This window comes from Pleurodeles waltl, chromosome 3_1, assembly GCF_031143425.1.
Source record: "Pleurodeles waltl isolate 20211129_DDA chromosome 3_1, aPleWal1.hap1.20221129, whole genome shotgun sequence".
Lineage (NCBI taxonomy): Eukaryota > Metazoa > Chordata > Amphibia > Caudata > Salamandridae > Pleurodeles > Pleurodeles waltl.
Genome location: NC_090440.1, coordinates 1572171748 through 1572186260, shown reverse-complemented (window position 1 = coordinate 1572186260; position 14513 = coordinate 1572171748).

The window sequence follows — 14513 nt, the reverse complement described above, 5'->3', positions numbered from 1 at the left end:
GTTCACATCTTAGGAGAAGAAGGTTTTGGACATTCTGCATCCCTAGGGCCTGACTGGAATACCTGGGTGACTGGACCGGTGGGATTGGTAAGCACCCACAACTTCCATGTCACACAATTGTTGGGTCCTGCAAGCCTCCTCGCCACCCAATACTCCCCAATTGCTGTATGTCTCCCACCTGGTCACCAAAAGTCCCTCTCCTGCATGTCACATCTCCACACAGCCCAACTGCCCACACAGCCCTTGGCAAAGGCACCAATAGCATTGGCTAATACTATCACTATGACTCCTACAATGCACTAGACCATCTATGTATGACTATTGTACTAGCAATACCAACTAGATGGTACGACTGAGAACCACTACATGGCAATGACAGCAATGCAATGGCACAACACACTGACAAACAAAACTAAACAGAGCTGTAGCACTGTGACTAATCAAATTGGCCACTAATCAGGACCCACAACCCAGAAATTGACCCATCATGGTATTGAAAGTAAGATGGCAGACTCCATGCGCAAGCACAACATGCACAGACAGGACAATTAACCTTGCATACTCACATACCCTCCTCCCACTGGGACACCACGTGGCAATGTCCAGACATTTCCTCTCATTACTAGCAAGCCTGAATAGTCACTAGCAAACAGTGCAGAACAGTCATGTGAACTATCAAACAGTCCCAGAACCCATCCACAGGGTCAAAGTTACTAAACCTGAAAGACACCAACATAAATGGAGTATGGTACACATGTCTCAGAACCCTACCTCCAATAGTATGCTGTGCAGCATCTGTCATTGTCATTGATGGGACTCATGTCAAGCCACTGTATGCATATGATAAAGAGATAACCAAACACATGTTCAATATTTAACTCTGTCTCTCACTCCATACACAGGTACCCCTGCCAATGCCACTATGGAGAGGATACCAGAGACTGCCAGCCCTCTTCAGGATGAAGGCCCCAGTGAGGACAACACACTTTGATGTCAGGAAAGTGATGACCTACGTGCTCCATCTGGGACACCTGGTCAGTCTATGAATCCCTGCCTCACCCTGCCCACATCAATACCCCCACCCATGTGGCTTCTACATCACAGACAACCCTTTGTCCCCAAACCTGTGTCCCATGGACTGTTCAAACTATTGTATGCCCCACAGTACAGGGACCTGAGCTGACCCCTCATGCCTCAGACAGAGAAGATCCTGCAAAGACTGGAAGTGGGCACACCATGCCAGGGACACAGGCACATGGAGGCAGAGGGCATGGGAGGGATGCTGTGGGCCTGAGGATGGGTCCCCCAAGTGACTCTACTGACCAGGAAACCATCTCCCAAGTCCTGGGAGCATACCAACAATCCCAGGACATGATGGGCCAGATAATCACCATGTTGGGGGAAAACCAAAGGCTGCAGAGAAAATACCACCAGGAGGTCATGCAACAGCGGCAGGCCCACAATGCCACCAGGGTCTCCATTGCGTGGGTGCTGAGGGTCATCAACACCACCCTGGGTGCTTCCTCCACCCACCAGCAGGCCTCTTCCGCTAGCAACCTAACATCTGAGCCATCCACATCAGCAGCAGCTGCTGGAATGGAGCCGCTGCCAGGGGAAACACAGCCCTCAGGAACCCATCCCTCTGTAGCCGAAGAACTCCCCTGCAAATGTGGGATGTCCATCCAGATATCCGCTGGAGCAGATGCCAAGACACAACACCCACTGCCAGAAAGTGATCCTCACCTGATTTGTCTCCCTTGTGTACCACTGAGACACCCTGTTGACTGTTCAATCATAAGTCCATCTTCACATTGGCACATTGACACTGGGCCTGTGCAACCAACAGCTGTACCACCTACTCTGATGATTCCATCTATCTTGACCTCACTCATCACCTATTGGACAATGTATGCACCATAATCCTTTAGTCACAATTTAATTACATGCACAAGAAACACCATGAAACACAGCTGTTGCATATATGTCTTCATTAAAACATCAACAAATGTCATGATTGCTAAATGTGATCTGATTATGCCCCCCTACATCCAACAGGCAGTGTAATGGACAGCAGAGGGAGGCATCCTCAGCAGAATACATAACACTACAGATATGTCCCAGGACAGATGTCAGAGTCTCAAAAATCCAGGGTCACACAAGAGTATAGTCAGTATTCCAAACTGCAAAATGACAATGATAGAGAGCACCATCAGGATGGAAGGCACACATATGCAGCTCATAACTGTCATGCCCAGTGTAGAATACCTCCTAAGCAGGGACCCCCAGATATTACCTATACATCACCAGTCACAGATTATTCTTCACAAAGCACTTTGCAGCCATCTGTCATGTACAATCCACAATTCTGTAATCATTTATCAATGGTTAATGACTGTGAATGTCTCAAGCCATAGCTAGCAGAGGCATATATTTAAATACCACAGTCAGTGGGTAGAATGACATGAGAGCAGGAGAATGCAGCAAACATATCTCAATACTGGTCTGTACATTGGAGATGTGAATGTAAGAAACTGCATTGAGAATACTTGTTAGAGTACAGACACTTTTACTGTGCACCTTACCTTCAATCAGTCAGCTCCCCCAAAACACACATAAGGATAGGACCACATTATACCCCCACTGAGTCAACTCAGGAGCTCTATTGTCTGCAATTCATTTGGATATACAACACTTGCAAACCCACACTCAACATACTTGTATGTCAGTGGAAGTACTGATTGATGACCTCAGTCCTAGAGTCAGCTGCACCTTCCTCCTCTGCCTCCTCATCACATGCCATGTCAGGATTACCAGACACTGATCCAGCTGCCTCACCCTCATCAGTTAGCAATGGTATCTGTTGTCTCAGGGCTAGATTGTGGAGCATGCAGCAGGCTACTATTACCTGGCATACCTTTTTGAGCGAGTAGTGGAGGGCACCTTCAGATAGGTCCAGGCACCTGAATCTGGCCTTCAGGAGGACAAATGTTCTCTCGATTACATGCCTTGTCCTCCCGTGAGCCTCATTGAAACGGAGTTTCCCTTCCGAGGTAGGTCACCTGTGTTAAAAAATGTAGGACCAGTGAAATTACAGGTACAGCAAGAGAGAATAATGTGATGCAGGTGCCATAACAGTGAAACACCTTCATATGCATACATACCAAGGAGCCAGGCCCTCTCTGTGTGTAGTTGTGCCATCATATGTGGGACATTGCTGTTCTTCAAAATGTAGGAGTCATTCACAGATCCTGGAAACTTGGCTGTGACTTGTGAAATGTATTGGTGTGCCAGACACACCACCTGAACATTTATTGAGTGGTAGTTCTTACTGTTACTATACACCTATACATTGGCACTGGAAGGGACCAGGGCTATATGGGTGCCATTAATGGGCTCTATCATTTAAGGAGTGTGTCCCATATCATAAAAGTCTGCCTCCACAAAGGCCAAATCTGCACATTGAGGGATCCTGATGTAGCTGTCCTGGTGTTTCAACAATGCACAAAGTACTTGCTTCAACACAAGACTGAACATGGGCTGAGACATTCCTGCTGTCAAACCTTCTGTATTTTGAAAGGAGCCTGTGGCAAGAAAGTGTATCACTGACAGGACTTGTACTGTGGGAGGGATGAAATAGGGATTGCCTATGGCTGGTAAGAGATCATGCTACAAATGTGTACATAGATCCATGATGGTCTGATGATTCAGACGAGAGATCTGGATGACATGTCGGTCCTCCATGGTTGCAAGGTGACCCAGTGGATGGTACACTGGTGGTTGTCGCAGGATATCTAGTTAGAGAGGAGAGAATGTAGATTGAGAAAAGCATTTTACACATGTAAGCAGAACATGTCAAAATAGCACATACCTAACACTGTTGCACAAGCATAGCACTGCTGACATATACTATTACGGCCATGCTGAAGCGTTTTGCACACCATCCTTGCAGCACCTTGTTCTACATGTAAGTCGTATAGGACACCTATCACATGTGTAATGTACCATATGTTGCAGACTGAGCTGTCCAGCACTGATCAAAAGAATAGTTATGGGATATACCAATATAGTGTGATTGCCTATGTGCCTCTGAGTATCTAAACATGCCCATCATCAGATATACTGCCACATCAGTTCACAGTTTCATGCATGTCACATTTCTTTGCACTACCAAGATGCCACGACATAAGCTTACTCTGCCATTTGGGCGAATATGTGTATGGCACACTTATTTTGGCACATCTATACATTATGGGGGTCATTACAACACTGGCGGTAAAAGCCGCTTACCGCCGTGCAGAAGACCGCCAATACACCGCCGCGGCTGCGGAATTCTGCCACGATCATTATGACCCAAAGCCTGGAATCTGCCAAAATCTAGACACCCACACAAGTCTGCCACACCAAAGGTCAGTGATAAACTGGCGATAACAAAACCTCCACCATCATGCCAACAGGAATACGCCCACACTATCACGACCCATGAATCCACACAGCGGTCTTTCAATCGCGGTATTCATTGGCGGTACACACCGCCGCGCTCAAAATACACACACATTTACAAAACACATCCACATTGGACAAATCAAAATACACACACCTGATACACATACACACACCACTCCCACACATCCAATACAATATAAAACACACACCCACATCACCCACAAACCCCTACGATCACAATTGCGACTGAAGGCCAGAGAAAGACACCACCATCTACAAACGAGCATTCACAGGCACTCAACACCATCACTCACATAACATCCACGCACCTCACACAACACACCTCTAAATATCACCCCACACATCACAACACACACCACCCCACACATCACCTACACTACCCCATGGCAGCACAAAGACACCCCAGGTTCTCTGAGGAGGAGCTCAGCGTCATGGTGGAGGAAATCATCCGGGTAGAGCAACAGCTATTCGGATCACAGGTGCAGCACACCTCCATAGCTAGGAAGAGGGAGCTATCGAGACGAATCGTGGACAGGGACAACGCAGTGGGACAGCACCCAAGAACTAGGGATGACATCAGGAAGAGGTGGAACGACCTACGGGGGAAGATGCGTTCCTTGGTCTCAAAACACCACATCGCAGTTCAGAGGACTGGCGGCGGACCACCACCTCCTCCCCCACAACTAACAACATGGGAGGAGCAGGTCTTGGCTATCCTGCATCCTGAGGGCCTCGCAGGAGTAGCTAGAGGAATGGACTCTGGTAAGTCAAATCTTTACTACTTCATCCCCCACCCAACCTGCATGCTATCACATATCCCCACCCTCGCCCCCATCACTCCAACTCCTCAGACATGTCCCAATATCAGAAACCACACATTTCAAACCCAAGCCCTGCATGCAACACCAAAGCATGGATACCCATCACCAAAACATGGCCACTGCACATACCCATACACCCCCCTAACCCATCATCACACAAGGTCCTACACACGAATGCAAGCACTGGGGTACACGGTCACCCACCCATTGCACATCATGGCACACACAGATGCAATAATCATGCTTTTACACCCCTGCAGGACCCCTACCCAGCGTCACCGGACAGGAGGGTCCAGATATGTCCACTCCACCCACAGAAGTGGCCCACGGTGATGACAGCAGCTCTGTCCAACTGGATCTAGATGACCAGCCTGACCCATCTGGGAACTCGGGACAGTCGGTTCCTCTCATACTGGCACAAGCCACAACAGAGCTTCCCCCCTCTGGAAACACTAGCACAGCACACACCCAGCGGGCCCATACCTCTGTCCCCAGGTCACATCAAGCAGAAGTGTGTCCACCACTATAGGTAACTCAGGCTAACCCACCAGCCCAACAACACCAGGGACCTGGGGGCAGTGGCAGTGGGCACACGGTTCAGGGGACAGAGGCCCAGGAACACAGGGGAACTGGGAGGGCTGCTGTGCGACAGGGGGAGGACAGGCCCAGGGAACCCACTCTCCACAAGGCCCTCTCCAACATCATGGTAGCCTACCACCATTCCCAGGAGACAATGGCAACGGTATTGGCCAAGGTTCAGGAGACCCAGCGGCTGCAGGAGGAACAGTATTTGGGCTTCAGGGAGGAACTCAAAGCCATCAATTCCACCCTGGGACCCATTGTAGGGGTGCTGAAGGAACTCGTGAACACCAGGAGGGACACTGTTGCACAACAAGGGGCCCCTGACACTAGCCTGGACAATGAACTGCCCACCACCTCAGTCGGCGCTAATGGACAGGAGGCACCACCACAGGACCACCACACCAGCACCCCACCCCCTGCAGAGGGAGAACCACCCCGCAAACAGTCCCTGAGATCCAGGACAAAGACAGAGAACAATGCCAAGGCCCCCGCCAAGAAATGAGACCGCCCTGATTGTCATCCTTTTGTCCCACCTTGTCACCCTGTCCATCCTTAAACTGCCCCAGCTCCACTTCCTATTCCCCTTTGGACAATGCACCTGTGAGACTAATAGACTGGACTCTGCCATGGACATTCCTCCACCATCACCCCTCACCATTTTACAACCCCCTCCAATATTGAGCACTTAAATAAACACCCTTAAGGCACAAAACAATCAGGAGTCTGTCTGTGATTTCGAAATAGTGTATTAGCAATTACAGTGGCAAAATGCTCTTTCAAATGTAATGTCAACATACCTATGTCACACAGCTCTAGTCCATGAGGAAACAAAGAAGATGTCACACTGTGGGACCCACATCTGTGAAATCATAAGTGACAACTCAGTGACCATACACTGGGTGAAAATGACAGACAGTAGAGAGGTAGTAGATGTAAATCAGATGTAGCAGGCAGTGTTGTATTCTTACCTGTGTCTCACTGGAAGTATTGCAGGATCACCGTGTTCCTGTTGTCGATGTCCTCTTCTTCTGCTTCCTCATCTTCACTGTCCACAGGGTCCACAGCTGCCACAATACCTCCATCTGGACCATCCTCCTTCAGAAAAGGCACCTGTCATCGCAAAACCAAGTTGTGAAGCATACAGCAGGCCATGATGATCTGGCATACCTTCTTTGGTGAGTAGAATAGGGAACCACCTGTCATATGGAGGCACTGGAACCTGGCCTTCAGGAGGCCGAAGGTCCGCTCTATAATCTTCCTAGTCCGCCCATAGGCCTCATTGTAGCGTTCCTCTGCCCTTGTCCTGGGATTCCTCACTGGGGTCAGTAGCCATGAAAGGTTGGGGTAACCAGAGTCACCTGCAAATGGCGAGGGACAACTGTTAGTCACACACTAACTCATAGGGACATCCAGAGACCCATACAACTATTTCCACTGTATTAGGTCCATGTCCTCACCTAGTAGCCACACACAGTGCCTTTGGAGTTGCCCTATCACATAAGGGATGCTGCTATTCCACAGGATGTAAGTGTCATGCACTGAGCTAGGGAATTTTGCATTAACATGGGAGATGTACTGGTCTGCCAAACACACCATCGGCAGATTCATGGAATGGTAACTCTTCTGGTTTCTGTACACCTGTTCACTTCTGCATGGGGGTACCAAGGCCACATGTATCCCATCAATGGCACCTATGATGTTGGGGATATGTCCCAGGGCATAGAAATCACCTTTCACTGTAGGCAAATCCTCCACCTGAGGGAAAACGATGTAGCTCCGCATGTGTTTCAGCAGGGCAGACAACATTCTGGACAACACGTTGGAAAACATAGGCTGAGACATCCCTGATGCTGTGGCCACTGTTGTTTGAAAAGACTGACTTGCTTGGAAATTGAGTACTAACAGCACCTGCACTTGAGGGAGGATTCATGTGGGATGGCGGATATCTGACATCAGGTCAGGCTCCAACTGGGCACACAGTTCCTGGATTGTGGCACGATCAAGCCTGTAGGTGATGATCACATGTCGCTCCTCCACTGTCGACAGGTCCACCAGCGGTCTGTACACCAGAGGATGCCGCCATCTCCTCACATGCCCCAGCGGACGGTGCCTATGGAGGAGAACAGCGAGCAGAGAGTCAACCAACTCTGAGGTACATAAACATAACTTACTCTGAAAATATTAGATATGTTGGCCGCTGAAATGGCGGCTGACTGACATGTAAAGTGGGACGGGGGATATGAGGTAACTGCGCTGGCATTGTACACCGTTGCGGTAGGCGGTCGAAGACCGCAGCGCAATCCTGCATTGGGTAACATTGGACCCTCTGGGTCCAAGGAGCCAATGACGATGTACGCCGGCGGTGACGGTACACACTGCCGCGGACGTGACCGCCATTTTCTATCTGTTCAATCACTTGATACCTGATATTCGACAGGAGAGGACCTACACTGCAAGTGCTGCTGTGACCTCAGTCTGGAAGAGACAATGGCTCGTGTGCCTGGGGAAAGGGCCCCTGCCTTCAGCACGGAGGAGATGGAGAAACTCGTGGATGGGGTCCTCCCCCAGTACACGCTACTCTATGGTCCTCCAGACAAACAGGTAAGTACACTGTGAGCATGCTGTATGGGCAATGAGTGGTGTGGATGAAAGATGGGGGGGTGAGAATGAGGCGTGCATGAAACGACGGTGAGTGCATTATGCGTCATGGCAAGGGTAGGGATGCGGGCCAATGACTGTGACGGTGCAGATGATAATTACTTCTCTTTTTCCCCTGTACAATTCTTGTAGGTCAGCGCCCACCAAAAGAAGGACATTTGGCGTGCCATCGCCAAGGAAGTCCGGACCCTGGGATCTACCACAGATGGAGCACCCACTGCCGGAAAAGATGGGAGAACATTTGCCAGCTGGGGATGGCCTCCCAACAGGGAGGTGTACCTGTCGCACCATGACCCCCCTGATGTTCAGGATCCTGGCGGTGGCGTACCCGGAGTTGGATGGGCGCTTGAGGGCATCACAGCAGACACAAGGGGGTGAGTACACTCTCATTCTGCTGATTCAGCGCGCATTGTAGGTGTCTGGGTGGGGTAGGTGGGCTGTGGGTTCCCCTAGGCCAGGGCAAGTTTAGTAGGCAAGGACCCTTCTTGAGGCAGGCCCTGTTGCAACCCACCCCACCTGTGTAAAGTGCCAACTACACCTAGTCAGGCTCCTGTGAAATCCATGTGTGCAGAAATTGGGCATAGCCTTGTAACCCATGTCCCTGGGATTGAATAGTGGACTCCAAGTGCGCGGCGTAGTGCAGGGGGCTTCTGTGTCTGTCATGTCCGCAAATAGTAGCGGTATTGCATGCACTCAGCATGTCTTTCTTCTGTCTCGCCCCCCCCTTTTTGTGGTCTCCCTGTTCTTGTGTGCATTAGCATCATCAGGCAGAGGAGCAGTGGCATCAGAGCAGGAGGGAGCTGCATTCCACATGGCCCTGGAGGGCGACACTACGGAGTTTGAATTCACCAGTGGGATGAAGGGTGAGGGGAGCTCCATGGCCGGGACAGAAGCTGACACCGGCGATACGGACTCCTCCTCTGATGGGAGCTCCCTTGCGGTGGCAGGCCCATCTGTGCCCCCTGCATCTACAGGTACAGCCGCCACCCCCCCACCAGCACCGCCCTCCCAGCAGCCCCTCAGCATTTGTCCTGTGGCCGCTCACCCAGGAGGGTGGGCATCACCTTCGCCCCAGGCACCTCAGCCCTGCCCCAGTCACCCCTGCTGCCCTCAGTGAGGAGGCCATTGACCTCCTCAGGTCCCTCACTGTTGGGCAGTCTACCATTTTGAATGCCATCCAGGGTGTAGAGAGGCAGTTGCAACAAACCAATGCATACCTGGAGGGCATTCACTCTGGTCAGGCAGCCCTTGAGCGAGCTTTTCAGACTCTGGTCTCAGCACTGATGGCAGCCATTGTCCCTGTCTCTAGCCAACCCCCCTCCAACTTCCTCCACCCTGACCCACACCCCTGTACCTCAGCCTATCCCAAGCACACCATCAGACCAGCATGAACACAACTCAACACACAAGGGAAGCTCTGGCAAACATAAGCACCACACATCCCACAGGCACTCACGCAAGCATCACACACATGCAGACACACCAACATCCACTACCTCCCCTGTGTCCCCCTCCTCTCTCCCTGTCTCGTCTCCACTCACACCTGCATGCACTACATCCTCAGCCACTACGTCCATCACCAGCACACCCACCACCACACCCCACTCACGTGCAGTCACCACCCCAACTACCATTCGCACATCCCCTGTGTCCTCTCCCAGTGTGTCTGTGAGGCCACCTCCCAAGGAACACAAACGCAGCCACACACCCACCCAACAGCCATCCACCTCACGACAGCCTACAGCCCATGCACCTTCACCCAAAGTCAGCAAACGTACACCTCCTACAACCACTTCCTCTTCCTCCACTCCCAAACCCCCGCAGGTACCTGTCCCAGTGTTCCTAAGAAACTTTTCCTAGCCAACCTTGACCTCTTTCCCTCACCTCCCCACCCCTTCAGTCTCCTAGGGCACGACTCTCCAGGACCTAACACCTCAGCCACAACATCGGCGGGACCAGTGGTGCCAGTAGTCACTGGATTCTGGAGTGCACCAGGCAGCAGGGCAGCCAGTGTGGCAAGGAGCTAGAGCACGGACAGTCCCCCACCTGTCAAGCATAAAAAGTTGGCCAGTACCCGCCGGGAGAGGGGAAAGAAATCAGCCAGTGGCACAGTTGGGAGTGTGGAGACAGCTGCAACACCATCCAAGGTGGGGAAGGGACACAGTAAAACCGGCAAGTCTGGGAAGATCAGCATGGCGAACAAGACCACCACCAGCCCCGCTGCCCAGGACAAGACCGCCACCACCAGCCCCGCTGCCCAGGACAAGATCGCCAGCAGCCCCGCTGCCCAGGACAAGACTGCCACCACCAGCCCCGCTGCCCAGGACAAGACCGCCAGCACCACCGCAGGACAGTGAGCGCCAATGATTACAACGCTACTGAGGCCGCCACGGGCAGGATGAAGCACTCTGGGCACCAAGCCCCATCCAGAACCAGTGGAGAAAGGCATCCACTACCTCTGTCCTTGGCAGGATGAAGCACTCTGGGCACCAAGCACCCTCCAGAACCAGTGGAGAAAGGCACCCACTACCTTGGTCCTTGGCAAGATGAAGTACTCTGGGCACCAAGCGCCCTCCAGAACCAGTGGTGAAAGGCATCCACTACCTATGTCCTTGGCGGGATGAAGCACTCTGGGCACCAAACCCCCCTCCAGAACCAGCGCAGACTGTTATCCACTTGAGAGACTGTGGCTTTGCACTCCCCAAGATTGAACAGTGGGCAACCCACCGACTGTAGAGACTTGAAAGACTGTGGCTTTGCACTGCCCAGGATTGAACAGTGGGCAACCCACCCACTGTAGAGACTTGAGAGACTGTGGCTTTGCACTCCCCAGGATTGAACAGTGGGCAACCCACCCACTGAAGAGACTTGAGAGACTTTGGCTTTGCACTGCCCAGGATTGAACAGTGGGCAACCCACCCACTGTAGAGACTTGAGAGACTGTGGCTTTGCACTCCCCAGGATTGAACAGTGGGCAACCCACCCACTGTAGAGACTTGAGAGACTGTGGCTTTGCACTCCCCAGGATTGAACAGTGGGCTTGGAGCCTCCTCGTGGATCTGGCATCATGCACTCATCCGGCTGCAGTGCCCCTCCTTCCCTTGCCCCTGAGGTGCCTGTTTTATTTCTATCTGATGCCCCAGCAGTGTTCTCTCCGTCTTGTTCGGGTATTGAGTGTGGGCCTCGCCCATGCCTTTTGGGCCCAGTGGTCCACGCACTATTACGGTGGCATCCCTTGGACTTGTGTTCTTGGTGTATATAATTGTTTATAGTGTAAATGTACATATTTGTAAATATTTTTTATTTATGTAATTGAATATATAACAATTATTCGACTCATTTCCTTTTGTCCTTGCATTCTTCCAGGAGGGGTTGGGAAGTGTAACTGTAATGTATCATGCTGTATTTGTGTGTGTGTTGTAGTGGGTGGGGGTGGGGGTGTTGCGTATTGAGTGTGTGTGTCACAGTTTTTTCCCTCCCCCCTCCCCTGTGTCGTAGGTGCAGTACTCACCGTGGTCTTCGCCGCCGGCGTTCGTGCTCCTGGTAGAGGAGCAGGAAGATAAAGGCTGGGAGTATCTGAGGTTCCGGTTCCATTGTGTCCTGGTTCCTCATGGGGTGTGTAGAGGTGAGCGTTTTCCCTTCCAAGTCCTGTTTCTCCCGTGTTTTTGTTTGTGGGAAATCCGCCCCGGAAAAGGTGGCGGATTGGACTGTTATAATTCTGTGGGCGGTACATTGTCCTCCGCCTGTCTGTTGGCGGTTACTACTGCAGTGTTTGTTTGTACCGCCATTTCGGTCGGAGTGTTAAAGTGGCTGTCTATGTTGGCGGTTTCCGCCACGGTCGTAATTCCATTTTTTTTACCGCCAGCCTGTTGGCGGTTTTACCGCCGCTTCAACACCGACTGCCAGGGTTGTAATGACCACCTATATGTGCACAAAATGGCAGCCACCTGTCCTGCTGCACTGGACCGTTGGAAGTGACCTAATTCTGCCGGCGTATGTCATCATGGCTGTAGGCAGTTGCATAGCTGTGCTACTTGTCATTGGTTATCATTGCTGCCTATGGCAGACTGGGACCAATGGCGATGACTGACGGCGGTGACGGCCCTGTATATGGTGGCGGTGACCACCATTTTCTGCAGCCTTGCTCATGTGACTCCTTACACTGTTGCTAGTAAGACCTCCACGACCTGAGCTGCTGTGTACTGTCTCTGGGAGCGATCATGCCACGTCCTGCAGGTGATAGGGCCCACGCCTTCACACCAGAAGAACTAGAGAAGCTTGTGGAGGGGTCAAACCCCTGTCTGGACAGCTTTATGGGGCACCAGAGGAGCAGGTGAGTCCAATGTCATAGTCATGTGTAATAGGGGTTGCATGTGACGGTGAATTGGGCAAGTGTACCAGTGAGGGAGTGTAGTGAATCCTAGTTTGTTTTTGCGGGATAACAGGAGTTAGCTTAGCCGTAGGCTTGTAAACTCGTGCCCCCGTCACCCAGTGACTTTTAACCTACTTAGCTTGCTCTGTCATAGTCCATTTAATTATTTATTTCCTTTAAAATGGCGGCCTTGTTTATAGTTAGGCCACTTGTTATGGGTTCAATTATCAGTGTCATTGCGCCAAGGCGTCAAGATCAAGCACGAAAGACAAACATACAGTAGGCATTCACACTTAGGGATTTTCCCTCTCTATACTTTCGAGGGATTGTTGATATTAATTGCCGTCCTAAGCATGCCTGTTATCTATTGTTATGAATAACACTTATGTCAGGGGACCTTGTAGATATGTATAAATACAACACACTTTTAGACAGACAATCAGAGGGATTCTGACCAGAGGGCATCGCCACCATCGCTGATACCGATGCTGCAGTCATCTTGACACTGATCCAGTCTTCGTGTCCCTGCGGAGTCTGAGATAGAGACCTCATTCCAAGGTAACGAGGGTTGGGGGCTCCTCTCATGGACATGGTTTTGGCAGATTAGGTTTAACAAACCCAGCTCTTCCTTTTTAGGTAGGAGGTCAGACCTACTCTCCTTAGGGTATTAGGGCTTATTCCATCTTTTACATATACATATATTTCTTTCATACATTGCATAATGGTGGGGGTCTTTATAACAATGACTCTCCTCTTTAAAATACTGTTGCTTGGTATATTCATTATCCTAATCATTGCAGTTCATGCAACTTATCACAAATTGCAGTTATGTTGAATAAAAACTATTATAACTTTACTGCATCTGTGTTATTGCCTTTGTTTGTATGAGACATAATAAATCTGTGAGAAAAGGGTAATTTCCGTTTAACCACGACAACCCTGAGATATTGGGGGTTATTCTAACTTTGGAGGAGGTGTTAATCCGTCCCAAAAGTGACGGAAAAGTGACGGATTTACCACCAGCCGTATTTCAAGTCCATTATATCCTATGGAACTCGTAATACGGCTGGTGGTATATCCGTCACTTTACCGTCACTTTTGGGACGGATTAACACTCCTCCAAAGTTAGAATAACCCCCATTGTATTTTGAGTCCATGCGTAAGCGACTGCTACAAATCACCTTTTACTATTGTGTTTTTGGTGAGGTACTGCTAGTAAGCCGGTAAGGTTTGGACAACAGTTACAATAGTTGTAGGAAGAGACTTAGGGGGTTATTACAACTTTGGAGAAGGTGTTAATCCATCCCAAAAGTGACAGTAAAGTGACGGATATACCACCAGCCGTATTACGAGTCCATTATATCCTATGGAACTCGTAATACGGATGGTGGTATATCCGTCACATTTGGGACGGATTAACACCTCCTCCAAAGTTGTAATAACCCCCTTAGTCACCTACAAATGAAAGTACTGTCATCCTGAGACCAGCAGTTCTTGCCCAAACTACGACAGGAGTATAGGGATCCAGAGGGCATAAAGTAAAGGTGTAGGAGCAGAGAGGATGGGCATGTGTGAGTACTTGGTGAGTCAGATGTGTATAAGCCACTCCTGTTGGC